We start from the raw sequence: 12,930 nt of genomic DNA on the forward strand, positions 1-12,930 counted from the left end.
TTCTACGACCGCCAATCGCACACAACACACACAGAAAACAAAATACCGCCCTCATCACAAAACGACTGGATACACACGCACGCACGCTGCACCACGCGCTTCTGCGCACCTTCGCGCTGCTCTACCACCTCGGCCTCGCCAGTCCGCCCACTTCCCACCCAACTCTCACTTACAACCGACCCAACGTCGAACATCCCACAGAGCTTGTCGCCGTACAAACTATCCCACGAAGTGGCACACACACACAAGCTCGGACACCTCATCTTGGCGCTCTGGGAGATCTTGCAGCCAGGACCGATACTCTAGTCCGTTGTTCGGAGTCGAGCCGCCCAGACAGCTCTCAGTCGGTGTTTGCCACGCCCGTTGTAGGTGATATTGAGATTCGCTTGAGTGCGTAAGAGATCTGTAGCAGACACAATAACACGCCAGAAGCGTGAGAAGCCGCGCAGGACAGTTGTTAGCGCCGCGTGATAAGCACGCGCAAGGAGCAAAATGGTCATACAGGGGCTCGAACACTCGACCGCAGCGCTATTAGCACTGTGCTCTATCGACTGAGCTATACACAACACACAAGAAAACAAAATACCGCCCTCATCACAAAACATCTGTATACACACGCACGCACGCTGCACCACGCGCTTCTGCGCACCTTCGCGCTGCTCTACCACCTCGGCCTCGCCGGTCCGCCCACTTCCCATCCAACTCTCACCTACAACTAACCCAACGTCGAACATCCCACAGAGCTTGTCGCCGTACAAACTAGCCCACGGGGTGGCACACACACACAGGCTCGGACACCTCATCTTGGTGCTCCGGGAGATCTTGCAGCCAGGACCGATACTCGAGTCCGTTGGTCGGAGTCGAGCCGCCGAGGCAGCTCCAAGTCGGTGTTTGCCACGCCCGTTGTAGGTGACATGAAGGTTCGGTTGAGTGCGTAAGAGGTCTGGAGCAGACGCAATAACACGCCAGAAGCGTGAGAAGCCGCGAAGGACCGTTGTTAGCGCCGCGTGATAAGCAAGCGAAAGGAGCAAAATGGTCATACAGGGGCTCGAACCCTGGACCGCAGCGTTATTAGCACTGTGCTCTACCGACTGAGCTATACGACCGCCAATCGCACACAACACACACAGAAAACAAAATACCGCCCTCATCACAAAACGTCTGTATACACACGCACGCACGCTGCACCACGCGCTTCTGCGCACCTTCGCGCTGCTCTACCACCTCGGCCTCGCCGGTCCGCCCACTTCCCATCCAACTCTCACCTACAACTAACCCAACGTCGAACATCCCACAGAGCTTGTCGCCGTACAAACTAGCCCACGGGGTGGCACACACACACACAGGCTCGGACACCTCATCTTGGCGCTCCGGGAGATCTTGCAGCCAGGACAGATACTCGAGTCCGTTGGTCGGAGTCGAGCCGCCGAGGCAGCTCCGAGTCGGTGTTTGCCACGCCCGTTGTAGGTGACATGAAGGTTCGGTTGAGTGCGTAAAAGGTCTGGAGCAGACGCAATAACACGCCAGAAGCGTGAGAAGCCGCGAAGGACCGTTGTTAGCGCCGCGTGATAAGCAAGCGAAAGGAGCAAAATGTTCATACAGGGGCTCGAACCCTGGACCGCAGCGTTATTAGCACTGTGCTCTACCGACTGAGCTATACGACCGCCAATCGCACACAACACACACAGAAAACAAAATACCGCCCTCATCACAAAACGACTGGATACACACGCACCGCACGCTGCACCACGCGCTTCTGCGCACCTTCGCGCTGCTCTACCACCTCGGCCTCGCCGGTCCGCCCACTTCCCATCCAACTCTCACCTACAACTAACCCAACGTCGAACATCCCACAGAGCTTGTCGCCGTACAAACTAGCCCACGGGGTGGCACACACACACACAAGCTCGGACACCTCATCTTGGCGCTCCGGGAGATCTTGCAGCCAGGACCGATACTCGAGTCCGTTGGTCGTTGTCGAGCCGCCGAGGCAGCTCCGAGTCGGTGTTTGCCACGCCCGTTGTAGGTGATATTGAGGTTCGGTTGAGTGCGTAAGAGGTCTGGAGCAGACGCAATAACACGCCAGAAGCGTGAGAAGCCGCGAAGGACCGTTGTTAGCGCCGCGTGATGAGCAAGAGAAAGGAGCAAAGTGGTCATACAGGGGCTCGAAACGCTGCGACCGCAGCGTTATTAGCACTGTGCTCTACCGACTGAGCTATACGACCCGCCCCTCGCACACACCACACACAGCAACATAACATATCGGCTCTCATCACAAAACGACTGGATACACACGCACGCACGCTGCACCACGCGCTTCTGCGCGCCTTCGCGCTGCTCTACCACCTCGGCCTCGCCGGTCCGCCCACTTCCCATCCAGCTCTTACCTACAATCAACCCAACGTCGAACATCCCACAGAGCTTGTCGCCGTACACTCTTGCCCACGGGGTGGCACACACACACACAGGCTCTGACACCTCATCTTGGCGCTCCGGGAGATCTTGCAGCCAGGACAGATACTCGAGTCCGTTGGTCGGAGTCGAGCCGCCGAGGCAGCTCCGAGTCGGTGTTTGCCACGCCCGTTGTAGGTGACATGAAGGTTCGGTTGAGTGCGTAAGAGGTCTGGAGCAGACGCAATAACACGCCAGAAGCGTGAGAAGCCGCGAAGGACCGTTGTTAGCGCCGCGTGATAAGCAAGCGAAAGGAGCAAAATGGTCATACAGGGGCTCGAACCCTGGACCGCAGCGTTATTAGCACTGTGCTCTACCGACTGAGCTATACGACCGCCAATCGCACACAACACACACAGAAAACAAAAAACCGCCCTCATCACAAAACGACTGGATACACACGCACGCACGCTGCACCACGCGCTTCTGCGCGCCTTCGCGCTGCTCTACCACCTCGGCCTCGCCAGTCCGCCCACTTCCCACCCAACTCTCACTTACATCTGACCCAACGTCGAACATCCCACAGAGCTTGTCACCGTACAAACTAGCCCACGGGGTGGCACACACACACAGGCTCGGACACCTCATCTTGGCGCTCCGGGAGATCTTGCAGCCAGGACAGATACTCGAGTCCGTTGGTCGGAGTCGAGCCGCCGAGGCAGATCCGAGTCGGTGTTTGCCACGCCCGTTGTAGGTGACATGAAGGTTCGGTTTGAGTGCGTAAGAGGTCTGGAGCAGACGCAATAACACGCCAGAAGCGCGAGAAGCCGCGAAGGACCGCTGTTAGCGCCGCGATATAGCAAGAGAAAGGAGCAAAATGGTCATACAGGGGCTCGAACCCTGGACCGCAGCGTTATTAGCACTGTGCTCTACCGACTGAGCTATACGACCGCCAATCGCACACAGCACACAAGAAAACAAAATACCGCCCTCATCACAAAACGACTGGATACACACGCACGCACGCTGCACCACGCGCTTCTGCGCGCCTTCGCGCTGCTCTACCACCTCGGCCTCGCCGGTCCGCCCACTTCCCATCCAACTCTTACCTACAATCAACCCAACGTCGAACATCCCACAGAGCTTGTCGCCGTACAAACTAGCCCACGGGGTAGCACACACACACACAGGCTCGGACACCTCATCTTGGCGCTCCGGGAGATCTTGCAGCCAGGACAGATACTCGAGTCCGTTGGTCGGAGTCGAGCCGCCGAGGCAGCTCCGAGTCGGTGTTTGCCACGCCCGTTGTAGGTGACATGAAGGTTCGATTGAGTGCGTAAGAGGTCTGGAGCAGACGCAATAACACGCCTGAAGCGCGAGAAGCCGCGAAGGACCGTTGTTAGCGCCGCGTGATAAGCAAGCGAAAGGAGCAAAATGGTCATACAGGGGCTCGAACCCTGGACCGCAGCGTTATTAGCACTGTGCTCTACCGACTGAGCTATACGACCGCCAATCGCACACAGCACACAAGAAAACAAAATACCGCTCTCATCACAAAACGTCTGTATACACACGCACGCACGCTGCACCACGCGCTTCTGCGCACCTTCGCGCTGCTCTACCACCTCGGCCTCGCCGGTCCGCCCACTTCCCATCCAGCTCTTACCTACAATCAACCCAACGTCGAACATCCCACAGAGCTTGTCGCCGTACAAACTAGCCCACGGGGTGGCACACACACACACAGGCTCTGACACCTCATCTTGGCGCTCCGGGAGATCTTGCAGCCAGGACCGATACTCGAGTCCGTTGGTCGGAGTCGAGCCGCCGAGGCAGCTCCGAGTCGGTGTTTGCCACGCCCGTTGTAGGTGACATGAAGGTTCGGTTGAGTGCGTAAGAGGTCTGGAGCAGACGCAGTAGCACGCCAGAAGCGCGAGAAGCCGCGAAGGACCGTTGTTAGCGCCGCGATAAAGCAAGAGAAAGGAGCAAAATGGTCATACAGGGGCTCGAACCCTGGACCGCAGCGTTATTAACACTGTGCTCTACCGACTGAGCTATACGACCGCCAATCGCACACAGCACACAAGAAAACAAAATACCGCCCTCATCACAAAACGACTGTATACACACGCACGCACGCTGCACCACGCGCTTCTGCGCGCCTTCGCGCTGCTCTACCACCTCGGCCTCGCCGGTCCGCCCACTTCCCATGCTACTCTCACCTACAACTAACCCAACGTCGAACATCCCACAGAGCTTGTCGCCGTACAAACTAGCCCACGGGGTGGCACACACACACAGGCTCGGACACCTCATCTTGGTGCTCCGGGAGATCTTGCAGCCAGGACCGATACTCGAGTCCGTTGGTCAGAGTCGAGCCGCCGAGACAGCTCCGAGTCGGTGTTTGCCACGCCCGTTGTAGGTGACATGGAGGTTCGGTTGAGTGCGTAAGAGGTCTGGAGCAGACGCAGTAGCACGCCAGAAGCGCGAGAAGCCACGAAGGACCGTTATTAGCGCCGCGTGATAAGCAAGAGAAAGGAGCAAAATGGTCATACAGGGGCTCGAACCCTGGACCGCAGCGTTATTAGCACTGTGCTCTACCGACTGAGCTATACGACCGCCGATCGCACACAACACACACAGAAAACAAAATACCGCCCTCATCACAAAACGACTGGATACATACGCACGCACGCTGCACCACGCGCTTCTGCGCGCCTTCGCGCTGCTCTACCACCTCGGCCTCGCCAGTCCGCCCACTTTCCATCCAACTCTCACCTACAACTAACCCAACGTCGAACATCCCACAGAGCTTGTCGCCGTACAAACTAGCCCACGGGGGGGCACACACACACACAGGCTCGGGACACCTCATCTTGGCGCTCCGGGAGATCTTGCGGCCAGGACAGATACTCGAGTCCGTTGGTCGGAGTCGAGCCGCCGAGGCAGCTCCGAGTCGGTGTTTGCCACGCCCGTTGTAGGTGACATGAAGGTTCGGTTGAGTGCGTAAGAGGTCTGGAGCAGACGCAATAACACGCCAGAAGCGTGAGAAGCCGCGAAGGACCGTTGTTAGCGCCGCGTGATAAGCAAGCGAAAGGAGCAAAATGGTCATACAGGGGCTCGAACCCTGGACCGCAGCGTCATTAGCACTGTGCTCTACCGACTGAGCTATACGACCGCCAATCGCACACAACACACACAGAAAACAAAATACCGCCCTCATCACAAAACGTCTGTATACACACGCACGCACGCTGCACCACGCGCTTCTGCGCACCTTCGCGCTGCTCTACCACCTCGGCCTCGCCGGTCCGCCCACTTCCCACCCAACTCTCACCTACAACTAACCCAACGTCGAACATCCCACAGAGCTTGTCGCCGTACAAACTAGCCCACGGGGTGGCACACACACACACAAGCTCGGACACCTCATCTTGGCGCTCCGGGAGATCTTGCAGCCAGGACAGATACTCGAGTCCGTTGGTCGGAGTCGAGCCGCCGAGGCAGCTCCGAGTCGGTGTTTGCCACGCCCGTTGTAGGTGACATGAAGGTTCGATTGAGTGCGTAAGAGGTCTGGAGCAGACGCAATAACACGCCAGAAGCGTGAGAAGCCGCGATGGACCGTTGTTAGCGCCGCGTGATAAGCAAGCGAAAGGAGCAAAATGGTCATACAGGGGCTCGAACCCTGGACCGCAGCGTTATTAGCACTGTGCTCTACCGACTGAGCTACACACAACACACAAGAAAACAAAATACCGCCCTCATCACAAAACATCTGTATACACACGCACGCACGCTGCACCACGCGCTTCTGCGCACCTTCGCGCTGCTCTACCACCTCGGCCTCGCCGGTCCGCCCACTTCCCATCCAACTCTCACCTACAACTAACCCAACGTCGAACATCCCACAGAGCTTGTCGCCGTACAAACTAGCCCACGGGGTGGCACACACACACAGGCTCGGACACCTCATCTTGGTGCTCCGGGAGATCTTGCAGCCAGGACCGATACTCGAGTCCGTTGGTCGGAGTCGAGCCGCCGAGGCAGCTCCAAGTCGGTGTTTGCCACGCCCGTTGTAGGTGACATGGAGGTTCGGTTGAGTGCGTAAGAGGTCTGGAGTAGACGCAGTAGCACGCCAGAAGCGTGAGAAGCCGCGAAGGGCCGTTGTTAGCGCCGCGTGATAAGCAAGAGAAAGGAGCAAAATGGTCATACAGGGGCTCGAACCCTGGACCGCAGCGTTATTAGCACTGTGCTCTACCGACTGAGCTATACGACCGCCATCCGCACACAACACACAAGAAAACAAAATACCGCCCTCATCACAAAACGTCTGTATACACACGCACGCACGCTGCACCACGCGCTTCTGCGCGCCTTCGCGCTGCTATACCACCTCGGCCTCGCCGGTCCGCCCACTTCCCACCCTACTCTCATTTACAGCCAGCCCAACATCGAACATTCTACAGGCTTGTCGCCGTACAAACTAGCCCACGGGGTGGCACACACGTCTGCCCCGCACTTTGCCTTGTTCTGACTGATACCGTTGGTCAAATGCGTAGAGGCTAGAGCTTGAAAGCGTTGAGAGTGCTGGTAGATTAGTAGATACTTTGTACAAGCTAACGAGTTTGAAAGAGCAACTGCACCAGCTCATTCACCGCCACGGCGACGAAGTATAGAGCCTGAAGTCGGGCGGTGGTCACCGCAGCTGGTGAGTTCGTTGGGAAATTGCGGTTGCTAGCATCAAAGCTCCCTGGTCTGCGTCTATCCGTACGTCCGTCCGAAACAGGCTAGGGCTAATTAATGTAACGCTTATGCGGGCTTCGATTTGCTAAAATAGAAATATGTGGTCTACACACTGTATGTAGTCTACACACTGTATGTGGTCCACGCGTCGTACTTAAATGAACCTTTCAAATTTCATTTTGCCCCCATTTTCGAAACGGAAGCCGTGGAACGCCTCACGGTACGCTACATGTATGCCTGTTAGTTTGCATTAGTAGCTAGCAAGACACACATACACAGATAGTCCGAGGTTCCTACGGCTGCTTAGGGGGTAGCTTATAACTTGCGGGACTTTATCCTGCAAGTAGGTAGCCGTGCTAAGGGGATTTAGATCCGGAACCCACTGGGTTCTTGGGGCATATCCCACCGCCCACGCGCGAAAGCACATTTGGCACCTGGTCCAGTTGAGCCGGTCGTTATTGATGGGCGCGCACATTGCGTGCGTGCAGTTCGTAAAAACGTGGTACCGTAACTGGCCTTTTTTAACCGACAGATGGGATGGGGACTGTAATAGTTTATCTATAACCATATTTTGCAATTAACGGCCACCCTTTGGCAAAAGAATATCGCACCTCCAGCTACAGTACTATCCGGGGACCAGCCCTGAAAACTCGACTGTACAATTTTGTAAACTTAAATCGCTCCGGGCCTCACGGCCCGTGACTGTGGGATAAGTGATCGGAGATAACCTTGATGGGAGCAAGCAATTCCGGGTAGTACACAGACGGTCAACACCCTACTCTATAAAAACCTACTGGTACGTATGGGGGGACTTAAACTTTGTCTAACGCGTCACGTTTTCGTGTTCGCAGAACACAGGCTTGGACTAAGCGAAAAAAGGACTCGAGAAGATCTCGAGGGGGGCCTGCGCGAGAACGAACGCAACAACGCGACGCCCATGCAAGAAAAAAAAGGATGCAAGGATACGACGTCAGACCAAGCGAAGGAAGAAACGTTACAACTTGAACAAAGAGCTGAAGACCCTCAGCATTCACCAAGAAGTTACGAATACTACGGAACCTACTGAAGGTCGAACGGGTAACTTTTTGTTTTGAAGAGCGGGAGGAGAAGACAGAGAAGTCCGATCCTACGGAACATCAGCGGTGGTTTGCGGCTGAAATGGAGGCGGCGGATCAAGTGGGAGCAGCGAAGTGGCTTTATTTGCGGTGCCTGTCATACCACCAGCTCCTGTTCAACAAGCAATTCTGGCGTCGGCTGCGCCACGAGCTCGCAAAAGACGAGCTAGGGTCACAGCAAGAACGCGAACATTCCAGTAATGCACAAAGAGCTCGCACGAGACGAGCTAATACGTCTCTCTCGCAGCGTGACTGTGCAAGACAGAAAGACGCTGAGCGCAAACGTGTCCGTAGGGCTCGGCTACGCAAGGAAGAACTCCAGGAACGCCGCAAGCAAGATAGAGCTCGCCTTCAAGAAAGACGTGTGGAGCTTAGCCAGGAAAAACGCGGCCTCGAGCGGGAGGCTAACATACTATCTCGCGCTGTCCGTAGAGAGCTACTAAATGTGAACGAACGGACTGCGATTTGGGAGATTGACAGGGAGCAGCACGCTGCGCACAGAGCAGAGTTGACGAGACAAGAACGATATACCGAGCGGGGCTACATCCTCAACAGTAAGCGGATCTGCGATCTCGGCAGACAGAAGAAGAACGCCAAAGAACTCGAGCGACTACGCACAAATCGCCAATGCGTCCGTCATGGCCACGCTCTCATTTCCCTCGAAGGCTACGACGCGTCGTGATATCAGGTGACGACGTGGTGAACGGCCGGCACAAGCTCCCGGCTACAACGGTTTTAGGGTCTGCAATGGTTTGAAGTGGCCTGGCGAGCCTGCAACATCATGCTGTCTGGCAGACAGGGTAAAGCTGCCTCCACTGCACCTCGCGCCACGGAAGTTGCTACAGCTGTACAGAGAGCTCAAGTTTCGCCGTCAAATCCGATCATGCAACCAAGCCTTTGCGCCTACGTCGATTGGTGCTTCGTGCTCAAACCGGTCGTTTCAAAACGTACGTCAAGACGAGAGCGTTGCAGGTACACACGGCGTGTACACATATCGCATTCAAGGTGCTATGGGGCACTACCTAGGGTCTCTCCTCCCCCACCTAGACCCTCGGACAGGCGATGGGTAGCTCCCAAGTCTGCACGCATCTACCTTGTGGATCCAAACATGCAACAACGCGCGGAGCGACGTCTTGGTATATTCGCGGATCTGGATCGTGTCGCACCGCTGGACATTGAGAAAATGATGACAGAGCACCACCCATTCGCGCAACGGCTCCTCAGCTTTGGACAGCAAGTGCGCTAGCACAACACGGAGTGACCACTTGACTTATTGTTCCGTCTGCATGACAATTCCTCGCGATCGCGGACGCATAACCGGACCACTATGTCTGAAGTGGCTGCGACTCTCATTGAGGATGGCAACCTGGCCCAGCATCAGGATCTACTGCTGCTGACACGCGATCATAAGCTGCTACACTTGTACGAGATTCACGCCGATTACGATCCACTCCAATACCACATGTGCTGATTCCCCGCATTGTTTTTATCAGTGACGGAGACATTCGGAGCTTTCCATTTCATTTGAGACGCAATGCCATGACTATTAACAAGGCGCAAGGACAAACGGTGCAGTCCTTGGGGCTGTATCTCGCTACGCCTTGCTTCTCCCACGGGCTGTACAATGCTATGTCGCGAGTGACTTCAAGATCAAGATTCAAGTCGCTGGTGGAGTACCCAAAGCTGGAGGATGAGGATGGGGTTTACACCCAGAACATTGTCTACTGGCAGATCGTCGGTTCGGAGTAGGAATGTTCATTTCATATACATTTATTACATCACGTTTACATAAAACATATTTCCGCTGGAGCGAAGCGAAGGCGGGTGCCCATTTCCCCTGGGACTAAAACCTGCCACCAGCGGTAGCGTCCGACTAGTCCTAAACTATCAACGCTAGCACGGTGTCTGTCCGTCCGACACACGAAACGCCCAGATTTTTAAGCATTCTCATTGGCTGCTGAGCGGAGCGAAGGGGCTTTTCAATGGTTAAAACTGGATTATGTATCTTACATCAGTGAAATCATGTCGTTCACAGTGTACATATGGAGATTTGCACAAGGCTCTCCACTATCCGAAGGCAGCATCGTTTTTATGTTATTAACTACCTCCGTCCCACAAGACGTTTAGCATTTGGTTCAAATGTGGTACACATTAAAGTGTTAGAACCATTGAATTGGTCAGTTCATTTCTTAATAGCTACAGCTAATTGGTGTATTTTCATTATTCGCCTTAGGATTGGTGAAAAAATCTAACGATACGTTAATGTTCCACTAAGTTCGATTTTAACTTAGAATTTTCAGATTACCTTTGTGAGGATTGGACGATCCGGAGGAGATGTAATTTATGATTACGCCTTTCTAATTTCCAGCTGCGAAGAAAAAACTAAAAAAGGCCACTTCATAGAGTGTGGCGAAGACTTTCCCGTCGCACCTCACAAATTGTGACAATTTTATCTTCCTCCAGTGGCTCGGAAGCGTAGCGCAGCAAGGACGTAGCTGTAGAGCTCGTAGCGAGCGTTCGAATTAATTCCTTAGCGTGCTAATAACATACGTAAACGACGCGCAATGGCACAAAAAAAGAAAGGCTAAATGTCTTGTGGGACGGAGGTAATACTATTTAAAAAATGCACGTTTTTTTTTATACAAGAGTGCTATAATAAGGGCTTGCTTCCAATGCTGCAAAGTGCTTAGCGGACACGTAGGAATGCGTGTTTACGAGGACATGCTTTTAATATACGCAATACTCTGTATTCAGTAGTTTCTGCAAGTTAGAATGACTACTGTGACAACTACAATTGTTGTGTTGTAAAAAAATTACATTAATATGTTATCTGATGGGTTTCTATGAGGTACTGCCAAATCGTAAATTTTACATGTACAGCAATTAAGAACTGGCCGTAAGAACAACGATGTGCTAATGAAGTTGTCTTTTGAGCCACAAAGATAGATAGTTTAGATTGAACAAAAAGAACTTATACGTGCTGGTGACAAATATTAATGTAAACGAATTAAACTTGACCATTGTTTTTTAAGCGTTTTTTAGACAGCAAAATCCGATACTTCTTGATAGGCGAACGCGTTGTCGACAAGGGCGTAGGATAAGGTTTTAACTGGAGCGGTTATACAACAACACAACAAGAGAGATGTAAATTATGGTTGGTTAAGTAGACCCCATAAAGAATCGTTAATAAACTTAGAGCCTCATTGACGTTTAACCACCCTGGAATAATCGTTAAAGTATCAAATAAAAAAACACCACCGTCAGCAACAGCAACAAGGCGCATTATCCAAATGCTTTAATCAACACTGGCACAGGTTGGAGTCTCTGATGACTAATTCTGAGTCAGCACAAATTGAACACTAAATGCATTAAAAATGAAACAATTGAATATGTTGAAGCTTTCATTGAGTTTGGAATGAGAAGTGATCAATATATAGCTACTTAATAGCTTAAACGGGCAGTGCAAGCGGGTAATTAGTGCAAACTGGACAGGCCATTACTATCTTTTGCGTTGACGTGAGCTAAGTTTCATAGCGGCTCAGAAACGGCCCGTGACATCGAGCACGACGCTAAACTTTGTAAAAAAATTCCGTTTAAAGTACAGGGTTTTTTTTTGGATGGAAGATGAAGATACAGTGATAGCCAGCAATAATAAAGATATTGTATCAAGACAATTAGAATAATAATTTCTGATCGGGTAAACATGATGCTGGGGGCTCCGTCTTTTGTATAAATAATTGCACGGCTTACTAAAGACCACTTAAAATCATTTTGTGCCTGGTAATCTAAATTATACCATATTTATGAAATTAAAAACTCGATTTGGGTTTGTTTTTGGAATAATTATCCCGCCGAAGCGTAGCGGAGGCAGAAAGGTATGAAAAGTAGAACTAAACCTAAACTACCGCCGCGTAGCGGCGGCGCTCGGCTAGTTTCCTATAATCAGAAAATGGCACCCTCGCTCAAATTACATTACCTTTTTAAGCAGATAGACAGCTCTGAAATGTCAGGTGATAACTTGTACTTATATTGGTATTTTATCTCGTAGAAGTACACCGTTCACTCTAATTAGTCGTGCTATAAAATTAGTCCTGATTCGCACTTATATGAAAAACTATTGTACAATTACCATATATAGTCATGCACCAGAATTAATCGTGCCCAGCCCACGGCGCCAACTAATCCCCGGCAAATTGTCGTCGGACATCGACAGCCCCAACTTATCAGAGTGCTCACTTTTCCGAATAAGGATGAACGACACAGAGACACGATCACTGCATCATGTGTTGAAGTAGGGAAGGTCCCGGACCAGAGATCTGCGGATGATAGGCGCCGAGCAGCGTAATCACCTGAAAGGCAAGACATAGGTTAGTAGGGATAAGGAATCTAATCTCACTCTCTCTTTTGCGTAGTTAACCACAAGTGCGCCAGAAGTGCAGCCCGTCCGAGGACAGGGCTTCAATAGGTCTTGAGCCCAAATGACCAGAGCCACAGATGAGGCCATCGGCGATGGCGCGCCAGCGCCGACGTCGACAGTGCCCGTTGCCAGTCGCGAAAGGACCGGCATGGCCGACGACACAGAAGAGATGAGCACCGCCGTGGCCCACGAAAGGGGTAGCGGCAACAACGCCGACGCTAATGCGCCGGCGACCGGGGGAACCGCCGCAGAGCTGATGACGCT

At 52.9% G+C, this 12,930-nt stretch overlaps 1 non-coding gene across 1 annotated transcript; it reads right to left on the reverse strand.

Moving 5' to 3' along the window:
- Positions 1-6,054: 6,054 nt before the first annotated feature.
- On the reverse strand, positions 6,055-6,129 carry PITG_31404. Its single transcript has one exon. It is a non-coding gene; the product is annotated as a tRNA-Ile (tRNA).
- Between the last annotated feature and the right edge of the window lie 6,801 nt (positions 6,130-12,930).

Source organism: Phytophthora infestans, genomic scaffold (genome assembly GCF_000142945.1).
Source record: "Phytophthora infestans T30-4 supercont1.212 genomic scaffold, whole genome shotgun sequence".
Lineage (NCBI taxonomy): Eukaryota > Oomycota > Peronosporomycetes > Peronosporales > Peronosporaceae > Phytophthora > Phytophthora infestans.